The sequence below is a fragment of the Protopterus annectens genome, chromosome 1.part0 (assembly GCF_019279795.1).
Source record: "Protopterus annectens isolate FY-2018-M chromosome 1.part0, PAN1.0, whole genome shotgun sequence".
NCBI lineage: Eukaryota > Metazoa > Chordata > Ceratodontiformes > Protopteridae > Protopterus > Protopterus annectens.
Window position 1 is genome coordinate 217721072 of NC_056725.1, and position 20462 is coordinate 217741533.

A 20462-nucleotide genomic window follows, 5' to 3' on the forward strand; every position below is an offset into this window, starting at 1 on the left:
GTAAGCATATTATTGTATAAAGTAACCAGCTGTAATATGAAGCTAAAATATCAGCTATCCTAAATGAATGTAGTCCTATTTTCTGGATAACACTTTACCCTGAACAGGCTGTAGATTAATATGTTCTTTCCCCACTGCTATTACTAAAAAATAACTTTACAGATGATGGTGAGAGCTTCTTCTTTCCTAGTAACGATGAGGTCATGATCTCCAGTCGCTCCGTGCTGCATCCCTTGGGGGTCTCATATGAATTACTTGCTGATAGTGCTCTATAGTAACGGTGTAGCTGAGCATAATCTTAGCAATGAAATGAGCATATTTTTTTCTGAAGCTCTGTCAGAAATGGAATAGCTTAGTATGTGTGCCATATATGTGATTTCTAGCTATTACATGTGTTGCTGTTGTGTTTGTCACTGTGTAAAGTTGTTTAAAAAATTAAATTTTCATTCTGATTATATCATGTTGTGATGTTATCCATCAACCATGTTGCATTGCTAATGCTATTTGCATATATATTTGAACCGGTTTATTAACTGTTAATATTAAAAAGAAGTTATGTACTCACTATAATGTTCCATCTGTGTTGTCAATCTTCATTCATTCTTGACCAGTGGGACTCAGTTCCGATTCTTGGAACTGGCTTGGCTGTTATGCAGCTCACTCTAGCCAAAACAAACTCTTGAGCTAAGACTCTACCCATAATGCCCCTCTCTCCATTACCTCAGATGAAATTTGCAGCCAAATAGTATGACAGAAAAAACATATATACAAAGGTGGAAGCCATGTGCAAGGTTAAAACTATAGGTTCCCAAAACAAGTATTTGATCCTCCAGGAAATCTGCAGGAGGTGGAAGGAGGTCGAGATATCAAGAATGAATGAAGATCAACAACATAGATGGAACGTTGGGGTGAGTACATAACTTCTTTAACTGATGTTGTCAATCTTCATTCATTCTTGACCAGTGGAACAGAGTCCCCAGCTACTTTAGGTCCTGGGTGGCCTTATGAAAGGATATTCCAGAGAATCATAGAACCAAAGGATGCTCTTCCCCTAGAGACCATATCCAATCTGTAATGAGTGATAAAGGTATGTGGAGTAATCCATGTCGTGGCTGCACATATTTCATCCACAGAAGCCTTGGAGTGCAAAACAGTTGACTTGGCTATTTATGTAGTGGAATGCACTCTCACAAGTGCAGATATCTTGTGGTTGTTATGATTATAAATGAAGGTAACACAATGTCTTAGCCATCTTGACAAGGTAACTTTTGAGACAGGTTTTCCTAGAGTTGGACCTGAAAAGGAAACAAATAATTGGTCCGATTTTCTAGACTTTTTAGTCCAGTTGAGGTAGAAATGCAATTGTCTGTGAAGATCCAGTAAATGCAATCAATATTCATCTTTATTGGAGAAATTTGGGAAGAAAATGCATAGTTTGATTTATATTATATTCTGAGACCACCTTAGGAAGAAAGGAAAGGTTGGTTCTTAATACAATCCTATCCCTATAAAAAAATCAGATATGGGGGTTTTTCACATAATGCTTGAAGCTCAGAAACTCTCCTGGCAGAAGTAATGGCCACTAGAAAAAGAGTTTTCCATGACAGAAATTTGAAATGGCAAGTCACTGCTGGTTCAAAGGGGAAAGTACTAAGGATTGCAAAACCAAGATCAGATCCCATGGAGCTATAGGGTCCTTCAAAGGGGCTTTAGATGTAAGGCACCTTCAAGAAAAACTTTGCATATTCAATGGGAAGTCAGAGAATGGTCATTGTAGCCATTATGGAAATTAGAAATGGCCACTAATTGAACCTTAATGGTGGAAACAGAAGCTCCTTGATCAAAAAGGGAAGCTAAAAATTCCAAGACTTTTTCAACAGGTGTTGAAAGGAGGTCTAGATTATTCTTATAGGCCCAAATTGAAAATCTCTTCCATTTGCTAAGATAGAGTTTCCTGGTGGACGGTTTATGAGAAGCCAGAAGAATTTTTCGTACTTGGGAAGCTATATTATTCTGCCTGGTGACTAATGGAAATGGAGGAACCAAGCTGTCAGCTTGAGACTGTAAAGGTCGGGGTGCACCAGTCCCTGCAGGAGAGACAGCAGGTCTGGAACTGGGTCCAGAATCCATGGATGGTAAACTGGTTAGGCCAAAGAAAGGGGAACCGGACTTGTCGGGGCCAAAAGGGTGCAATGAGGATTACTTTGTTTCTCAACCTTTGGGCTTTTTTCAATAAAAGAGGAATAAGGAGAATGGGAGGAAAGGCATAGAGAAGACAAGAGGGCCAATCAAGAAGGAGAGTGTCTCTTGGGGACTCCCCCTGAGGGGTGATTAGTGCAAAATAGCTGCTGCAATCGTTGTTCACTGGGAAAGCAAAGAGGTCACAGCAAGGCTGGCCCCATTGATGAAAATTTTCTATTGCCACTTTGGGACTGTGAGACCACTCATGAGGTAGGAGAATACATCTGCTCAGTTTATCTGCTATCATGTTGAAGATCCTCGGGATGTGTGTTGTAACTAGAAAGCATTTGGAAGATATTGCTGATTGCCATATTCTGAGAGCTTTCTAGCACAGGGGGGAAGATCTGGTTCCACCCTGTTTGGTGATGTACCAAACCACTGACATGTTGTTTGATTGAATTGAAACTGTCCCTGGAGGGAGGGCAGACTGAAAAGCTCACAGTGCTAAGAGTACTGCCCTAAATTCCAGGACATTGATGTGCAAATTGGCCTCTTGTGGAGACCAGGTGTCTTGGACTGTTCTTCCCCGATAATGCCCTCACCATCATATTGGGAGGCATCAATGGTCACTATGGCCTTGGGCTGAGAGGGAATAAAGGGATGGCCCAGAAGGATTTTTTCTGATTGCATCCACCAGGATAGATCCTTTTTTTCAGTGACTTGTTATTAGAATAGGATAAGTCACCAGATGTGTTAGAATGGACCACTCACAAGCTAAGAACTACTGAAGTAGCCTCATGTGAAATCTTGCCAGAGGTACTAGGGTAATGGTCGCTGCCATGGATCCAAAAGCTTGGAGGACAAGAAGAGTGTGAACTTTGTCTTTGGATATGATAAATTGTACTTGAGACCTTGTCTTTTGTAGTCTGTGAAGGAGAAGAGCTACACAAGAGATTGTACTGAGGCGAGCTCCTATGAACTCTAGGTCTTGTGTTGGAGTCAGCTGAGATTTTTCTTTGTTGACTGTGATGCCCAACAAATTGAAAAGGTGAATAATGAAATTTGTGGCTTGAAGCAGTAGATGCCTGGTGGGGGTGGTAAGGACCCAGTCGTCTAAGTAAGGAAACACCCGGAATCCGTGTAATCTCAAGTGAGCCGTAACTGCTGCCATGCATTTGGTGAACACCCTGGGGGCTATGGTGAGACCAAAGTGCAGCACTCTAAACTAGACATGACTGGCTCCTAGACAAAGGTGGAGAAACCTTCTGGACCATCTGTCCATTTTCATGTGGTAATACACATCTTGAATATCTATAGACCACATCCAATCATTTCTCTTTACAAAGGGAAGTATAAACTGAACTATGACCATCTGGAATTTTGTTTTCTGAACAAACTTGTTCAGAAGGCTAAGGTCTGATATTGGTCTTCAGTCCCCTGCATTTTTGGCACTAAAAAGAACCTTGAGTAAAATCCAGATCCTATATGGTGGGACTTCTTGGATAACCCATTTTTCTAGCAGCTTTTGAGTCTCCAAGGCTTTTTGGTCCCTCTGATTAGGTGGAACATCAGGGATTCTTCTTTGTGATCTTGGGAAAAGAATGAAGGGGATATGGTAACCTCTGGGAATGATCTTCTGCACCCAAGTATCGGAAATTATTTGTCGCCAGGCTGTTGAGTGCAGTGAAAGTCTTCCGCCAACTGCTTCCAGAGGTAAGCAGTCAGACCTCCTTAAAGGTAGGCACTGGTAGGATTGTCCAGAGAATGAGTCTCTGGAGCCCTGATTTCACAGGCCAACTCTGCCACAAGATCGGCATTATCCATTAGAGCTCACCCCTCTGCCTCGAGAGGAACTACCACCACATGTGTCATGAAAAGGCCCTTGGGACTTCTTGAACCACATCTTTCCACTTGTCTGATTCCTGGAGTAGGATCACTGAGGAGTAGAAAAATGAATGCCCACAGCAGAAAGGGTCTTTCTATCTGTTTCACATCTGGCTAGTATGTCTTTGACTTTGGGGATGAACAAGGATGATTCGTCAAAAGGACCATTGACAAAGGAAGACTTGAAAGGCTCTACAAACTCACACAAATGCATCCAGGTGTAACACCTTATGGCAGCACCTGAACCCACTGCTCTGGTCATCCCCTCAGCTACATGTGCAATGAACCTCATGGATGAGTTTGATGCAGACTCCAGGGTGGCAAGCTGAGAGGCAACTTTATCCCGCTCATTCTCAGATACTTCTCCAGTGAGGGTATCTGATAACTCTTTAATCAGATCCCTCTGGAGTCCAGTAAAATGTGTCATGAAATTCAAGGACCTTAGGGCGAAGGTCGATGAAGCATTGACCTGCTTTCCGAATCCATCCATCATCCTATACTCTCGATTAGTGGGGCGGACAGTGGGACTCATTGCTGAGTTCCATCTTGGTGGCACTCACCACCATCATGGCATTCACTTCTAAACCCTTTGCCCAATATTGGTGATCTTCAGGGGTTGATAAGAGTTTGCCTGGTCTCTAGAGAATTGGTTCTATGGAATCAGGGGCCTTCCACGCTCGCTGCTTGATTCATTAATGAGATCATCAGTGGGTAGGGTTACCCAGGAAGTAGATGGGTGAGCAACAAAGGTTTGCAAGTACATGGATTCCTCAGAAGTCAGATCTTTGGGTTTCCAGTCACCCCTTTGTTTAAGGGTCTCTAGGAAGTCTGCAAAGGAGACATCTTCAGGGGGTGACTGGGGGAAGCCTCCCCATCACCAAAGTCCATGTCTTCAGTGACAGATTCTTCCATAGAATCTAAGTGCTTCCTCTTGCATGTCTTCTTTTGGGGTGGTTCCTTAGTGGGAATCTCTGAAGAAGACTCTGAAGAAGAGGGGCACTGTACAGGGGAACTTGCAGCTTTGGTGCTCAATGTCCTGACATGGAGGAAGGCGGCAGCTCTGGACCAGAAGAACCTGACATATGACACTCTGATACAGAAGGGGTCAGCTGACAGCCCACAGAGGCTAATACCCTTTCCATAACCTGGAAGACAGGCCCCCCCAAAGAGGGATGGGAGCCCAGAATGAGAAAGACAACCTCAGAATCAAGGTCACACCCTGCTCTGAGGGACCACCATCTGAAGCAGGAACCAGGGAAGAGCTCACAACTGTCATGGCTCCCAGAGCTAAGGAATACTGTGAATAAAAAATAGGAGATGATCTGAAACCCTCAGAACCAACAGGCAAGCTACAGACCCAAGAATGTACTGATTCCAAGGGAAATGAAGATATCAGAGCAGTCCCTGGAACTGAAGAGGGAGTGCCTGTCAACAGCAGAACAGCTGGAACTGGGGAAATCAAAGTGGTAGGCTCTAAACCTCCTGAGCAGGTCAGAGGAGGAATATTTGGTGGAGTTCTGGGAGAAAATATCCCAACTTCAGAAGGGACAGAGATCTGAGAAGGGGAAGGAAGACCCCTGGCTGCCAAAAGCTGATCCACCAACCTCATAAAGTCTACCTCCAAAAGACTCCTGGAAGATCGAACAGACATCCCCAAAGAAGATTCTGGCCTTTCCAAAAAAGGACTGAGTAGTCAACCCATAAAAGGGTCAATGGAAGGGGAATATCTTGTCCTGGGAACATGCATTACTTCAGACTTTGGCACTAAAGGGGTAGGTAGAATCTGCTGTGGTGCAGATGCCAGCACTGACAGGGAAACTGCTGCCGATGTCGAGGTCGAAGCTCTCAGTGCTGTGAGAACAGTAGCTGGTGCTGAAGATTCTCATTCTGTTAATTTTGGAACCTTAGTCTTTGGTTTTGAGGAGACTGATGGAAGCAAGGACTTGTATGTCTTTGTCTCAGGTGCCATAGGGGAACTCAGCACTGAATGATTTCTCTTTTTGGAGTGATCAGATTTAGAGGAAGAAGGATCTGGCTTGGACAGCACATGTTCGAAGGAAGATTTTAGCATTCTTTTTAAAATCAACTTGTTACGTCTTTCTACCAAGGCCCTGGCAGATCAAACAGTCTTGATCCAAATGGGGTGCACCCAAACAATATGTGCATGAAATCTTTCACCCAAAGTCTTGGCACTGCTTAGAACCCGAAGTGCCCTTTTGCTTTTCCACCATTTTGAATTAAGAAAAAAAATTAGTCAACTGTCAAGGAATCATCCACACACACCAACGCACACACACACACACACACACACACACACACACACACACACACACACACACACACACACACACACACACACACACACACACACACACACACACACACACACACACACACACACACAGGACTGCAGTAAAGGATAGATGAAAATTCTACCAATGATGACTGACAGAAATACCAAGACTGGTAAGACAGAAAAGAAATTACCAGCACTGGTAATTAAGAGCTACCTTATAAGATAAAGAAGGAGAAGGGAAGGTTACCAACCATGGTAATGAAAATGCCGTGAGGTGTTAAGGGTAGAGAAGCACAGACACTCAAAAGGTATATACAAGAGAAATTAAAAAAAAAAAATAAATAAAAAATAAAAAAAAAATATATATATATATATATATATATATATATATATATATATATATATATATATATATATATATATATATATAAAACTATAAAGACTGAAAAAGACAGAAAGTTTTTGAAAAATCAATACATTTTTTGATTTAGCTGGAGAGTACTGGCTGACTCGTCTTCCTAAAAGAGCAGCAAATGAGATCTGAGGTAATGGAGAGAGGGGCATTCTGGGTAGAGTCTTAGCTGAAAAGTTTTTTTGGGCTGGCACAACCTGTATTATGGTTGAGCCAGTTCCAAGGATCGGAACCAAGTCCCACTGGTCAAGAATGAATGAAGATTGACAATATCAGATTATATATTTGCTATATATACATTATTCATAGTATATCAACTTGGAATATTAATTGCATATACTAATAATTTACAGTGTCTATTTTAATGTTATATTGACATTTCAACATAAATGTATGTGACACATGTTGAATAAAGACTAAGGGCCATATTCCTAATGTACTGCTGTCAGTGTAAGTGATTTATTTTGATGTAAGGTATAGCAATACACGTTTACAGTACGGGCCATATTTTAAAACTGCTCTCATTGTTTGTGGCTGCTTATACTGACAGCAAATCTTTTGGAAGTGGGTACATTTCATTGTTGCATAAGTTGATGTCATGTAACACTAGAGTGGCATAGCATGCTTGTTTTTGACATCTGCTGTTCACATTTTTGTTTTGCATGCATACAGAATGCTGATAGAGCAAAAAATGTACAAGTAACAAAAGAGGTATGTTCGATATACTCATTAAGATATATCATGTAATGTACCTGAATAACTGTGAAAACGTATGAAGGACGTGCTTACCCAGTCATGTCCTTCAATTTATAATATCAATATATAAATTTTAGAGCATTTAGAATTTTGTATACTCACTATATTGCATGTGATTATTAAACCTTTTTAGGTTTTCATAAAACAAATAAAAAAACCCTATGTGCCATATCTGCTGACTGTTACAGTGGCACTACAAATGTACTGGACTGTAATCTAACTTGGGTAAACATTACACATGTCCTTTTTTAATATGTTTTGATGTTGTTACTTGCATAATATATAATCTCTTTGCCATTATGTTGTTACACATCTGATATGCCAGTAATAATTTGATGTTGCTGTAAGGCTGACTCTGTAATGTGACACATGTCAATACAAATTGTGAAGCAGTAGGTAGTTGTGACATTAAAGGAAGACTTCCCATGTGTATTATGGCCAAACAGATATCAGTACTGTGTGAGGGACCTCCTTTCCAGGCCCTTCATATTGCTTCAATAACATTTATTGTGCATTGTGTAATCTCTAGTTTGTTATAAAACACATACTCATATGACGATTGACCGGTTTTGTTACATAATTGTCATAGCAACACAGTTTACAACGTCACATGACATACATGATGTCTGTTTAAATACACAAGCAAATAATATATATTTCAATGGGACTTAAGAGTGATTGCACTTTATTTCGGACAAGTTTAGCATATGAATGTGATGTGCATACACACAATTGTTTTTACATTATTGTAGACTGGATGTATGCCTCACTTCAAATAAGGCATTATAGTGTGGTAAAGTTAAACCATAATGTAACATCACACATATAATAGTTAAAAGATGTAGAATGTGTACATTATGTCAGAATTTTTTATATAATGTTTTGTTTGTTAATACCTATTAAATATGTATAATGTTGTTCCTGTGTTGATATGTGACAGAGTGTGAGACCAGTGCCACCATTGTTCACCCATTGAACAATAACGATGATGCACCCATCTACTGCCAAATGAGTCAGACTCTGATGACCAGGATGAGGAACCATGACAAGGACAATGACATTGATGAGAATGCATACCAGGATCTGTACATGCCATTGTTCCTGCAGATCAGCTTCAAAGATGTCCCCTACCACACCATGCTGAAGATCTTCAGCACCAGATCTGGAAAGCAGTGAATGGCATGTTCCAGACACAGATGAGGGACATGATGGAAAATTTTTTAAGGACATGGAGCAAGCTATGCGTGACTCCTTCTGGGAAGTTGCTAGGGAGATCTTTCCTGATGTTTGAACCCATCAGGTCATCACTCAGGGTCGTAACTATTGCATGCATTACCTATTTATGTAATGCTGCTACCATGATGTTTTCAATATTCCAGCTTTTATGGCATAGGCACAGATGTGCATACATCCCATATCACAGAAATAATGGAAATATGGTATCCTGGTCTGTCATCATCATCATCATCATCATCATCATCATCCACGTTGTGATCCCCATCCTGGTCCTTGGAGTTTGACTAGGCTTGCAGTGGTCTTGCATGCTGGTGGCACTGGTGTCCAGTCAGTGAAGTGGCATGGATCCCACACTCTGTCACATTTCAACACAGGAGCAAACTATTATAAATAGAAAATAAGTATTACCTTCAAAATGATACTATTACAAATACAAAAGAAGTATTACATTCAAAATAATAAATATCTCAAAATTCTGACTTAAATCAGAATCCCATTTATTGGCCAAGTATGCACACATACAAGGAATTTGACTCTGGTTTCAGTGACTCCCCAAGTATGAATTACATAAATGACATGCATACAACTATTAAGAACAAGACAAATGACATACATACAACTATTAAGAACAAGACAAACAACATGCATACAACTATTAAAAACAAGCCAAAAAATGTAAATATGCATATACGTATACATACAAGGTGCAAAGTGCAACTCATCGCAAGAAATACTGAAATAAACTATGAAAGAAACAAGTATTAACAATGCTCGGAGGCTTGGGAAAAAGAATACACCAGCCTAATAAACTGAGTTAACCATTTATGAATTTGATGATCTGTGGAAAAAATGTTCTTGTATCTGCTTGTTTTGGTGCGTATTAATCTATAATGCCTGGCTGATGGTAATAGTTCAAAAAGAAGGTGACCTGGATGTGAAGGATGATTTTCCCTGCACTTTTTATGACTCTTGAATAGTATAGGTCCTATAAGAAGGGCAAACTAGCATCAGTGATATTTTTGACAGACATGACTATTGGATGTAACTATTTATTTCATGATTAGACAGAGATTCAAACCACACTGTTAAGGATGAGTTGAGAACAGACTCAGTGAATGACTGTTGTATAGAATTGAATCAACAGTTCTTGTGGGAGGATGAACTTCCTCAGCTGTCGCCGAAAGTACATTCGCTGTTGTGCCTTTTTTAAGATGGACCCTATACTGGTCTCCCACTTCAAGTCCCAGGAAACTATAGATCCCAAAAACCTGAGAATTGAAAACTGACATAGCAGTATTAAATATAAAGAGGGGGGATAATATCAGAGTACCACTCCTAAAGTCCATTGTCATCTTCACAGTTTTAAGAGTGTTCAGCTCCAGATTATTCTGAGTACACCAAAGGGCCAGCTGCTGAACCTCCCTTCTGCATGCAGACTCATTACCATTCCTGATGAGCCAGATGATAGTTGTATTGTGTATTTAATAAGTTTTACAGAGTACATAATCAACATATTCTGTTATATATATGATGTTATACTATAATCTGACTTTATCCATCTATAATGCCTTATGTGAGATCAGGCATACATCCAATACAAAATAAATTACAAAATGGTGTGTAATATACACCACAGTCATGTGCCCAACATGTAATAAATAAAGCATAATAGCTAATAAGACATGCATAAAAATGTAGAAGCCCATTAATATATGTATGTATGACATATATATATATAAGCAGACATCATGTATATTGCCATATTTATATATTGTTTCGCAGGGGTCTATATTATATTCTCAAAAGCCTACAATGTCAAATCTGACACTGTCGACACGAAAATAGCAAAAGTGCAGAACTTCGAACGGGTAAACGGAAATCTCCGTAAGAGGAGATTTCCATTTACTTCAATGTAGGGCTACCTTGGAGTTGGTATATTTAAGTAGCAGGGGGTGTGGGGGGTGCAGTCCCCCACGTGGAGGGTGCAAGGGGGCTTGCCCCCCTGTCTACACCCTTTAGATTTTCTTTTTTTTTTAAATTTATTTTTCTGAACATTTGAAATGTTGAAATGTTAATGGTTCGATCATTAAAGGTCGACCTTTAGTGATTCAAACTATTAAATTTTCGATGTTCTAATATAGACCCTTTCACAGTATGTATTGACATGTCGCATAACCCAATCAACCTCACAGGCAGAAATCTGCAAAAAACAATAATTACTGTAATATTTGATGTGCACCAACATAACTGTAAAACCCGCGGTAGTGGTGCTGCAGTAGCGTTTTCGCCACACAGCAAGACGTTGTCCCGTTCGTTCTGTGTGGAGGCATGTGTGAATGGGCATGCCTTCATTGAAGGTTGTGCGTCAGGGCTGGTAACTCGGCACATAAAAATCCACTACCAAACATTAGCGGCCCAGGATAAGCCGAAACACACAACAACAACAACAACACAACAACAATTATAACTGTAAAGAGGTATAGAATATGCAAGTAATAACATCACAACATATTAAACAGGCTCCAGCTTTCAGTAAACTCTGTGTAGGAAAAGCGTTATTCCTACACAGAGTGAATGGTGTCCATGTCCACATTGCCCTCTCTGCAGAGTGCCTTACATATTAATGAAGGCACGCTACTGAGAGTGAACCATTGACACAGATACTAAATGAGTGCTAGGGGGTGTGTTACAGTGCCAGCCAATCTGTAACACACCCCTTGCACTGAAAAAGTGCCATACGGCACTTTACAAAATAAAACAGTGTCTGTGGATACTGATATACTTAATGGCAAGTGAAATAAATGCAGGAGGTGTGTGACAGGTACTGTTACACACCCCCTGCATTGTGAAAGTGCCATACAGCACTTTATATTAGATAACAGTGTCTGCGGACACTGAAATTAAGAATGACAAGTGAAAACAATGCAGAGAGTGTGTGACAGGTACAGGTCACACAATCACCTGCATTGTGAAAGTGCCATACAGCACTTTACATTAGAAAACAGTCCCCGGGATTCATGAAGCTTGCGCCAGGCGCCGGAGTAGTGTCGGCAATCTATCGCCAAATATGGCCGTCGAGCAATTCAGGTACGAGCTATTCCCATGTGCACTACCAGTGTACACCAGAGCTGCGCAGCCCCTGGTGCATGTATGCTAATTACCCCATGAGCAGCAGTGTAGCATGCAAATGAAGGTATATAGCAATTCATGAAGTGGTGCAGGCGTAGCGTAAGCATGAAGAAATGTAAACCAAAAAAATGGTTTATATTTTTTCAAACATAAAATCGGAGCCATGAAAGCGGACCAAACTTACATATTATAATGTTAATATATGCCAATGGCTAAATATATAGCCAATGGCATAAAAACATGCACAACACATAACAAATAACATTTAATGTCATGGCCACACTAACGCAAAGTAAAATCGCAGTGCATCGGTGCACAAATGGGATCACAATGAAAATATATTTAGATGTCATAAAACTGCAATGTAACACAATTCATGAATTCCCCATAATAGTCAATGGCACGCATGCTACACCACAACCATGGCGCAAGGGTTGCTAAGGGTCTGTGACAGTGTTCTGCATGGTAACTAGGAATTAGTAGTCAATGCCATGCAAATGAGTCAAGCAATACTGAATCTCAAACTCCTCGCCGGCGTAAGGATGTACCACAAAGCATAGCGGTACAACACCGAGGTGTGGCCTGGAGGTAAACATGACATCAAGAGAGAGGTGCGCCACCGTAGCTATAAGCACATTGGAGCATTGCTAATCCAGCTTGCCTGTTGCTAAGCAAAGCTGCAGGATAGGGGTGTGGAAGTAGCCATAGCTTTGCTTAGCTGAGAGCATACAAGGTAACCGAAAGTGCATGTGAACGTGGGTGAAAACACGCTTGAAACCCGGTAAACGGCTGTGCGCAGCGTGCACCATAGCTGAAACAGGAAGGATACAGGAAGACAATAAGGAAATGTTGCAGCATGGTAATTGGAGTACAAATGAGTAATTAACACCTTGGAACTCACAGTTGGCCATTGACAACAGCTAACAAGGCTGCTAGCAACTGCCTGCAGAACAGGAAAGGGGAGGTGCCGTACTGCAAAGAAAAGAGAACTGTCACAGCAGAACAAAGCAAACTTGCAGTAGATCAGCTACATAATACATTTTGCAACACAATCCTGGGTTGTGAAAGTACAAAACAAGAAAGCAGGGAGCTGGATGCATGCCTGACAATGGGAGGGGAATCGGGTTGAAAAATGAAGTAAAGGGCAATAGATAAATCATGGCAGCCAAGTGTAAATCAACACCAAAGGCCCCACAATAGCAGTACCTGCTGTAAAACCCATAATTAAGATACCCTGCAGCTGGAATTGCACATACACACCCAATTACACCAGCATCATCCATTGCACAATAGTATAAGGTGTGAAAGCCTCACACACACACTTGTGTATTCCCAGACACTCTGCACCATTGGTATATACAGACGGGGAACTTTTAATATGTACATGTTAGGGGCTGCCATAGCTTTGATTCATCAGCATGTGTTGGAGACTGACAGTGGTGTGGAGAATGATGCTGACAACCATCTCAGGCACCAGAGGAGGAGAAGAGTGTTCAGACCCAGGGTAACCTATCAGGGGCTACATGATCTGGAGATAGTAGAGCATTACAGGGTGGACAGGGACACCATACAGCAACTTGTTGAGCTGTGCCGGCCACACCTCAGAGCCAGAAGTAACAGAGGGGAACCCATCCCAGTGGACATGAAGGTATGTGTAAGCTTGAGAATACTAGCCACAGGTACCTTTCAAAGGCCAACTGAGGATATCATGGGGATCTCACAGGCATCAGCATCCAGAGTACTCCACCATTTTCTGGATGCCATGTTACCACATGCCAATGAGCACATATACTTCCCCTGAACCCAGGAGGAGTTGGCCAGCAATATGCGTCTCTTCGACCGTGTGGCAGACCACCTGGAGGTACTGGGTGCAATAGACTGCATGCACATACACATCAAGACACCACCCGGTGAGCAGGGTAGGCACTACATAAACTGCAAGGGATACCCCTCCATCAACTGCCAGGTCATGTGCAATGCCCAGGGCATTATCATGGATGTGTGTGCTGGCAGCCCTGGAAGCTATCACAACTCCCACATCTGGCATGCCTCACAGTTGTATCAGGTATTTGCCAGGGGGGACATCCCATATGGCCACCTGGTGGGGGATGCTGGCTATACACTGGAGCCATGGATAATGACTCCCATCAGAAATGCACACACAGCCACGCAAGAATGCCATAATGAGGCACACGCAGAAACCAGAATCATCATAGAGCATGTGTTTGGGATGCTGAAATCACGGTTCCGTTGCTTGGACATATCTGGTGGAGCCTTGCAGTACTCTCCAGGCATGTGTGCCCACATCTTCATAGTATGTGCCATGCTACACAATATGATCCTGCGGAAACAGCTGCAGCAGGGACAGAATGGTGAAGGGCCTCACAGCCCACCACCATTGCCAAGGGCCCCATAGGCACAGAGGGACTAAGACCACAAACACCCTGTGCCAGCCCCAGTAGCCAGACAGAGGCATGCCCAGTATGCCCATGCCTTGGCAAAGAGGGAATGTATAGCACACACACTGACAGTGTAGGCACTTATGGACTGACACCCTTCTCCACCTGCACATGCAGCAAACATGGATGGCACACACACACGACCACCTGTAAATTGTCATGTATAAGTGGTCTACTGTGTGCATCCTACATAGGTAGCCCTCAACTATTGTACACACAACTACCATTGGCACAAGGTAAGTCAAAACCCGAACAGTAAATTAAGCTATCAGCATGTGTCCATACTGTATGTATAGGTTCATAGATACATAGGTAGGTACATGCCTAACTGCCTGAGGCCACTCATAAGCATAGCCAAAAAGTGTCTGCTGTTGCCATCCCATTGATTAACTAACTGTCTCTCTGTGGAGCAGAGCCAAATGCGGGATCCCTGAGGTGTATCCACTTTCCCCACCCACTCTGCAAGTATTCCCTGAAGTGTTAGTGAGGGGTTTCGTATAATGTAATCAGGGATGTAGTTCCAAATAATGGGGAGTACCCATGACAGGAATCTTCTCAGATGATTTACATGTTACACAGAATACCTTAACCACAGCTTGCATATATAGGTAGTATTCCACAGAATAATAAACATTTGGAACACACAACTGCTGAAATGTGCATTAATCATCCTTGCACTACCAGTGCCTGCTCTGAGAGGTACAATTACCACTGCCAGGATTAGAACACGCAACCATGTACACAGTCTTCACAATAACCTACCACTAAGCTACCTGACATGTACCAATGGCAGTTGTGTATACTGACAGGTTAAAACACAAAAGGTAGGAATGAGTGGAAATAGGACAAACCAGCATGTAACCAATGAAATGTGTATATATATATATATATATATATATATATATATATATATATATATATAGAGAGAGAGAGAGAGAGAGAGACAGCGTGGGAGAGAGACAGATATATGTCAATATATGGGGATATACATATATATGTAGATATATAGATAGGTTAACAACATCTACATAACCATGGAGGTACATATAAATGGGATAACTACCACATACCGACTGCTTGACATACCGACGCACGTAATCTCGAGGCTTAAAGTCCAAAAAATCACAGTACCGAAACACCAGAAGTGCAAGGTTTAAAATCCCAATGTTAAGGGACATTTAGTCAGTGCTTCTGGTGTTGCAGTTCAGGTAGGTTACTGTGTGTAAGTGTGTTTCTGAGGTCTGTAGTGTGTGTAAGTGTGTGTTCTAAGTGTGGTGTGTGTTTCTGGGGGACTGTAATGTGTGGGTTTGCTTTGTGCATCTGTTTGTGCGATCTAGGAGGTAGAATATTAAAGTAGGGGGGTGTGGGAGGCACAGACACCCACATGCGGGGTGTAGGGGGGCTTGCCCATCTGCTCATATGTAGTGTAGGATGGTTTGTTTGGATGTGGTGGGTAGCAGTGTGTCTGTCTGTGCATGGGTGTGTGTGTTCCATGTTTGTGTTACTTTTACAAGTTACTGTCGCTGTCAGTAACGTGGGGTATGGGAGTCTAGGCCTGGTTCTGTGGGTGTCAGAATTGTGTGGTTTCAGGATTCCGTAGGTATCCCGTATATAGCGGTTGAAGTGTTCATATATGAGTATAACATGGACCATAGCAATCACACATTTGGCCACGACCAAACTTTATGAACAAAGGATATGGAGAGTATATGCCTATATACTATTACAAATATGTGCTATGGACATGAGCCAATGATAGGGTTACCATCTGTCCCACTTTGCGAGGGACAGTCCCTCTTTTGGCGGTTGTGTCCTGACCAAATATATTAAACGTGGTAAATGTCCTGAGATTGTAGGACATAATTATATCCCAAATGTAATGTAATAGTTGCATACAATAGTTCTTTCTGTATCTAAAATACCTACATGTTACAAGAAACAGGATAAACAACTAAACTGCTACAAGAATAAGCTTATATTTAGGCAAGAAAGGAAAGTTCTATCCCTTGCACTGAACATGGGTTTATGTCGGCCTGTAAAATCTGATGTGTGTCCCAAAAATGTCCCACTATGACCATTTGAAAAGGTGGCAACCCTAGCCAAAGAGGGTCAGTCACCAACAAAACTTCAATGACTGAAAATACCTATAACAGAAATACACAGCTTTCATGTAGCAACACTTTATTATATTCCGATGTATTGCCGAAAGGATTCAAGGACTAACATCACCTGCATGCTATACAGGAACCAATTAACAATGCCTTAATGAATCAGCCTGCAATTACCATAGTTTTAGTCCACTGAAGGATAGGTGTTCAAATAGGGAAGGAACCCTCAAGCACATATCGATTATGTATAAAAGCAGTTCCTACACACCTGCATCTGCTATGTACACCCACCAACATCACCCACACACCCAAACAAATTACAATACAAACTGTAATAACATCACAAATCATTCACTCACTGTACAACATCTGCAGAAGCCTTAACATACCTTGTCAGAGACACACTAACATGGCCCTATGTGAAATAGTTGCTGTTATACAATGGAACAGCTGCTGATGTTACAGGGTTTGTTTGCACTATTCCCGTTTCAGAGGGTTGTGTGTACACCGGAAAGTGTTACCAATTACTGATTAACAGCTCAATATGATACACATGTACACCAAACCAAGGATGTCTGGTGAGCACACTGTAAACCCTCTAACAGTTCATGCATAGCCATACAGCCTTGAGCTACCCAAACATCCTTGCCAGACTGAAACATCTGCAGAAGTATCAGGTACAAACAAACCCTGCATAAGCAGCAATGTTCTGAAATATAACAGCTGTACTCACATGTAGAACAACATCTTCTAGCCATCACATACACTCCACGGGAGTCATGAAACTAATATATCTCTGTCTGTCTCCATATAGCTGTTGAAATGCATCACAAACAACACATCCAGGCCGTCTTCCTCAAAAGTAAGGCAAACGGACAATGCCCAAGTGGAGTGCTCAATTATACACCACTGTTGCCATGGTATTGGCTAATGGAGTAGTTGCACAGCTGATGTGCATCTAATTAACTACTTTGGAACATCATTTATTGGTCAGGATAGCACATGTTACCGATATTTAACAAGAAAAGGATGGCTTATCACACATTCAAACCATCTGTATATACCAGCAGAACATTACAAAGAAGATTGAAACACAAACTGAAAAGGATTGAATTAACAGTCAATGACACCTCGGGTTACTAATAAGGTATGTAGAACACTCAGTATGTCTGTGTATGTAGTACCTGTCCTGTAATATTTAAAGTGCACACAATCCATATAGTGGAAACAGTTATCTTGCGGTAATGTATAGTTGAGCATAATAACACTTGTAGTATTTATGTGTGTACAGCTGTGGGTCACAAGGCAAACACCGTATACAGCACAAGGGATGCTATATAAGGGCTTTGAACCCAAATATTCCTCACCAGCCGCTGTCAGTGGCAGGGCTAGTCCAACAAGTATGTGCTATAACAGGGGATAGTAAATGCTGATATATTGTAATAGTAGGCATATGTATGGGTGTATTACTGAGAATAACATGTCGAATGTTGACCCACTGTGCAATTATGATTTGCATTGTGGGATATTGTGTCAATATCCATGCACATAAGACATGTAATAAATGCAAAGGTAGGTACTAGGCTGTCTGCCCAAGAGTATTTATAAGCCTAGCTAGAGTGTGTTGGCTTTTGCCACCCCCTTAGGTTAGTTCCCTGTGCCTCTGAACGGCAGAGCCATTAGTTCCCTGTGCCTCTGTCCAGCAGAGCCACTGCAGTGATCCCCGGGGTACATGTCTGTCTCCCATCCCCCCCGTCAATGTTTCCCCTGAAGAGTGCTAGTGAGGGACCCTGCCTGATATACATTGGAATCATGTTCCAAAGCATGGGGAGTCTCCGGGTCAGGAATCTATCCGCCCAGCACATCCTAGTCATCGTTGTGGTTAGGTGTATATCCCTAGAGCATGTGGCTCTCAGGAGCTTCTGTTTAGGTGGAGCATATCCAGCAATACAGGGTTGGACATGGGCCTTGTATGCCAAGCAGAGATCACCTGTGAGTATGCGGTATGCAACCGAGTACAGCTGGAGTTTCTTAGGTTGGGCTGCATAGGTCATCTGTTTGAGGTCAGTAATCCTCTTAGTGTGGTAATGCTGTGGTCTTCCAAGCCGTTGCAGTTGTCTTGTAAGGTACATCCCAAATGGGGTGTTGTATCCTATAATGGGTCTAATAAGTCATGAGTAGAGAGGCACAATGTCCTCCTTTGTTCTGGATGCGAACCCATTAGAGATTAGGGGGGCCACGTAGAAGGATATTCTAACCAGCTTGTCATTATGGGTATCGAAGGGGAGATTGCTATCTACTGGGGTTCCCAGATCCCTTATTATATTTTCTGTATGTAGGGGACTAGCACCTATGTGGTAGTCTGCGGGTAATTAGTTATATCCAAAGGGGATGACTATGCACTTTTTGGCATTCAGCTTGAGGCCATGATATTGACACCAGGTATCCGTCTCAGTGCGACCCTTCCTGAGGGTGTCTGTATCAGCTGGGGAAGCTATTATGGCCTCTAGTTTGTAGTCATCTGCAAACTTTTTCAGCCAAAGCCCTCCTGTGCTTGCCTGTACATCAGAGAATTATATACTGAACATGAGGGGTCCTAGGACTGAGCCTTGGGGGATGCCACTTGTAACTGGTATACAGTCGGACCTAGGGTATGCAACTCCCACTGTGTGGATTCTGTCTGAGCCACTTTGCAAACCATCACATGACATAGGGGTTAATGTTCAGGTGGATGGGTATGTCGATAATACCAGAATGGGGAATGGTGCTGAAAGCCTTTGAGAGATGAAGGTAGGCTGTGTGGACCTCCTTACCCTCATCTAATGCCTTGGTAACTGTCTCTAAGAAGTCAACCAGGTTTAGGAGGCATGGCCTGCCCTTAACAAAGCCAAACTGGGAGGGGTCAAAGGTTTGGAGGTACCCATTGTCTCTGTGACTGAGATCCATGATAATGTGCTCCATAGCCTTGCAGACCAGGCTAGTCAGGCCTATAGGGCAATAGGTCCTGTGGTCCATTGTGGCAACACCTTTGTGGAGTGGGATAACTGCTACTGTGCACCATTCAGGGGGCACAAAGCCCGATGCGAGGCTATTATTGAACATGGTGCATAGGTTGGGAGCCAGTACGTTCTGAAGTTCATGTAAAACGCAGCCTGGGATGCTGTCCGGCCCCATGGATGCTGTGATATTGGCTTTAGAGTGTGCAGCTTTTACCTGCATAGTTGTGATTACAGGGACTCTGCACTCTTCCTGTATAGATATGGGCCCTTTAGGGGGTGAGAGGGGGGGGAAGGTAGCACTGAACCTATCTGCCAGGATGTTGGCAATATCAGTTGGTTCTGTAATGTTCATGCCTTTGTGCTGTAACTCAGAGCAGATCTGGGTGTTGACATCGAGATATCTGACATAGCTATAGAATACTTTGTGGTTGTTGTTGGAATTAGTGGCAGTTTTGTTACTGTAGCTAGCTTTGGAGGATCTTATAAGGGATCTCACCTTCTTACTGTGGCTGACCAGGGAGCTCCTCCACGCATGGGATTGTACTCTCTTTTGCAACAGTGTCTTCTTTCTGTTGTACAGTTTGTTTATGGCAGGGGACCACCAGATTGGCTTCCTTAATTAAGAGTATAGCATCTTGGTTCTGTTTGGGATAGCACGATCCATGCACTCGTGTAAGTGCTTATAGAGTGCATTTGTGTAGGATTCAGCAGTTGTAACAGTATTGTCCATCTGCATGGGTGTCATGAAGTTCACCACATCTGTCTTAAGAAGCATGAAGTTGGCTTTGTAGACATATTATACTGTGGTTCCCTTAATGGGGGATGTGGTTGGGATGTGGATCAAGGGTGTTCAGCCTATGGTCAGATCGGACCAACGTGGAGTTGACTTCAGGTGTGGAACACCAGTCACTCATGTTGGTAATGCCTAGGTCTAGGATATTGTTGCCCCTGGTGGGTGTGCGGATAAGTTGATCCAGGGCATTGGTGTATATGAATTCCAGA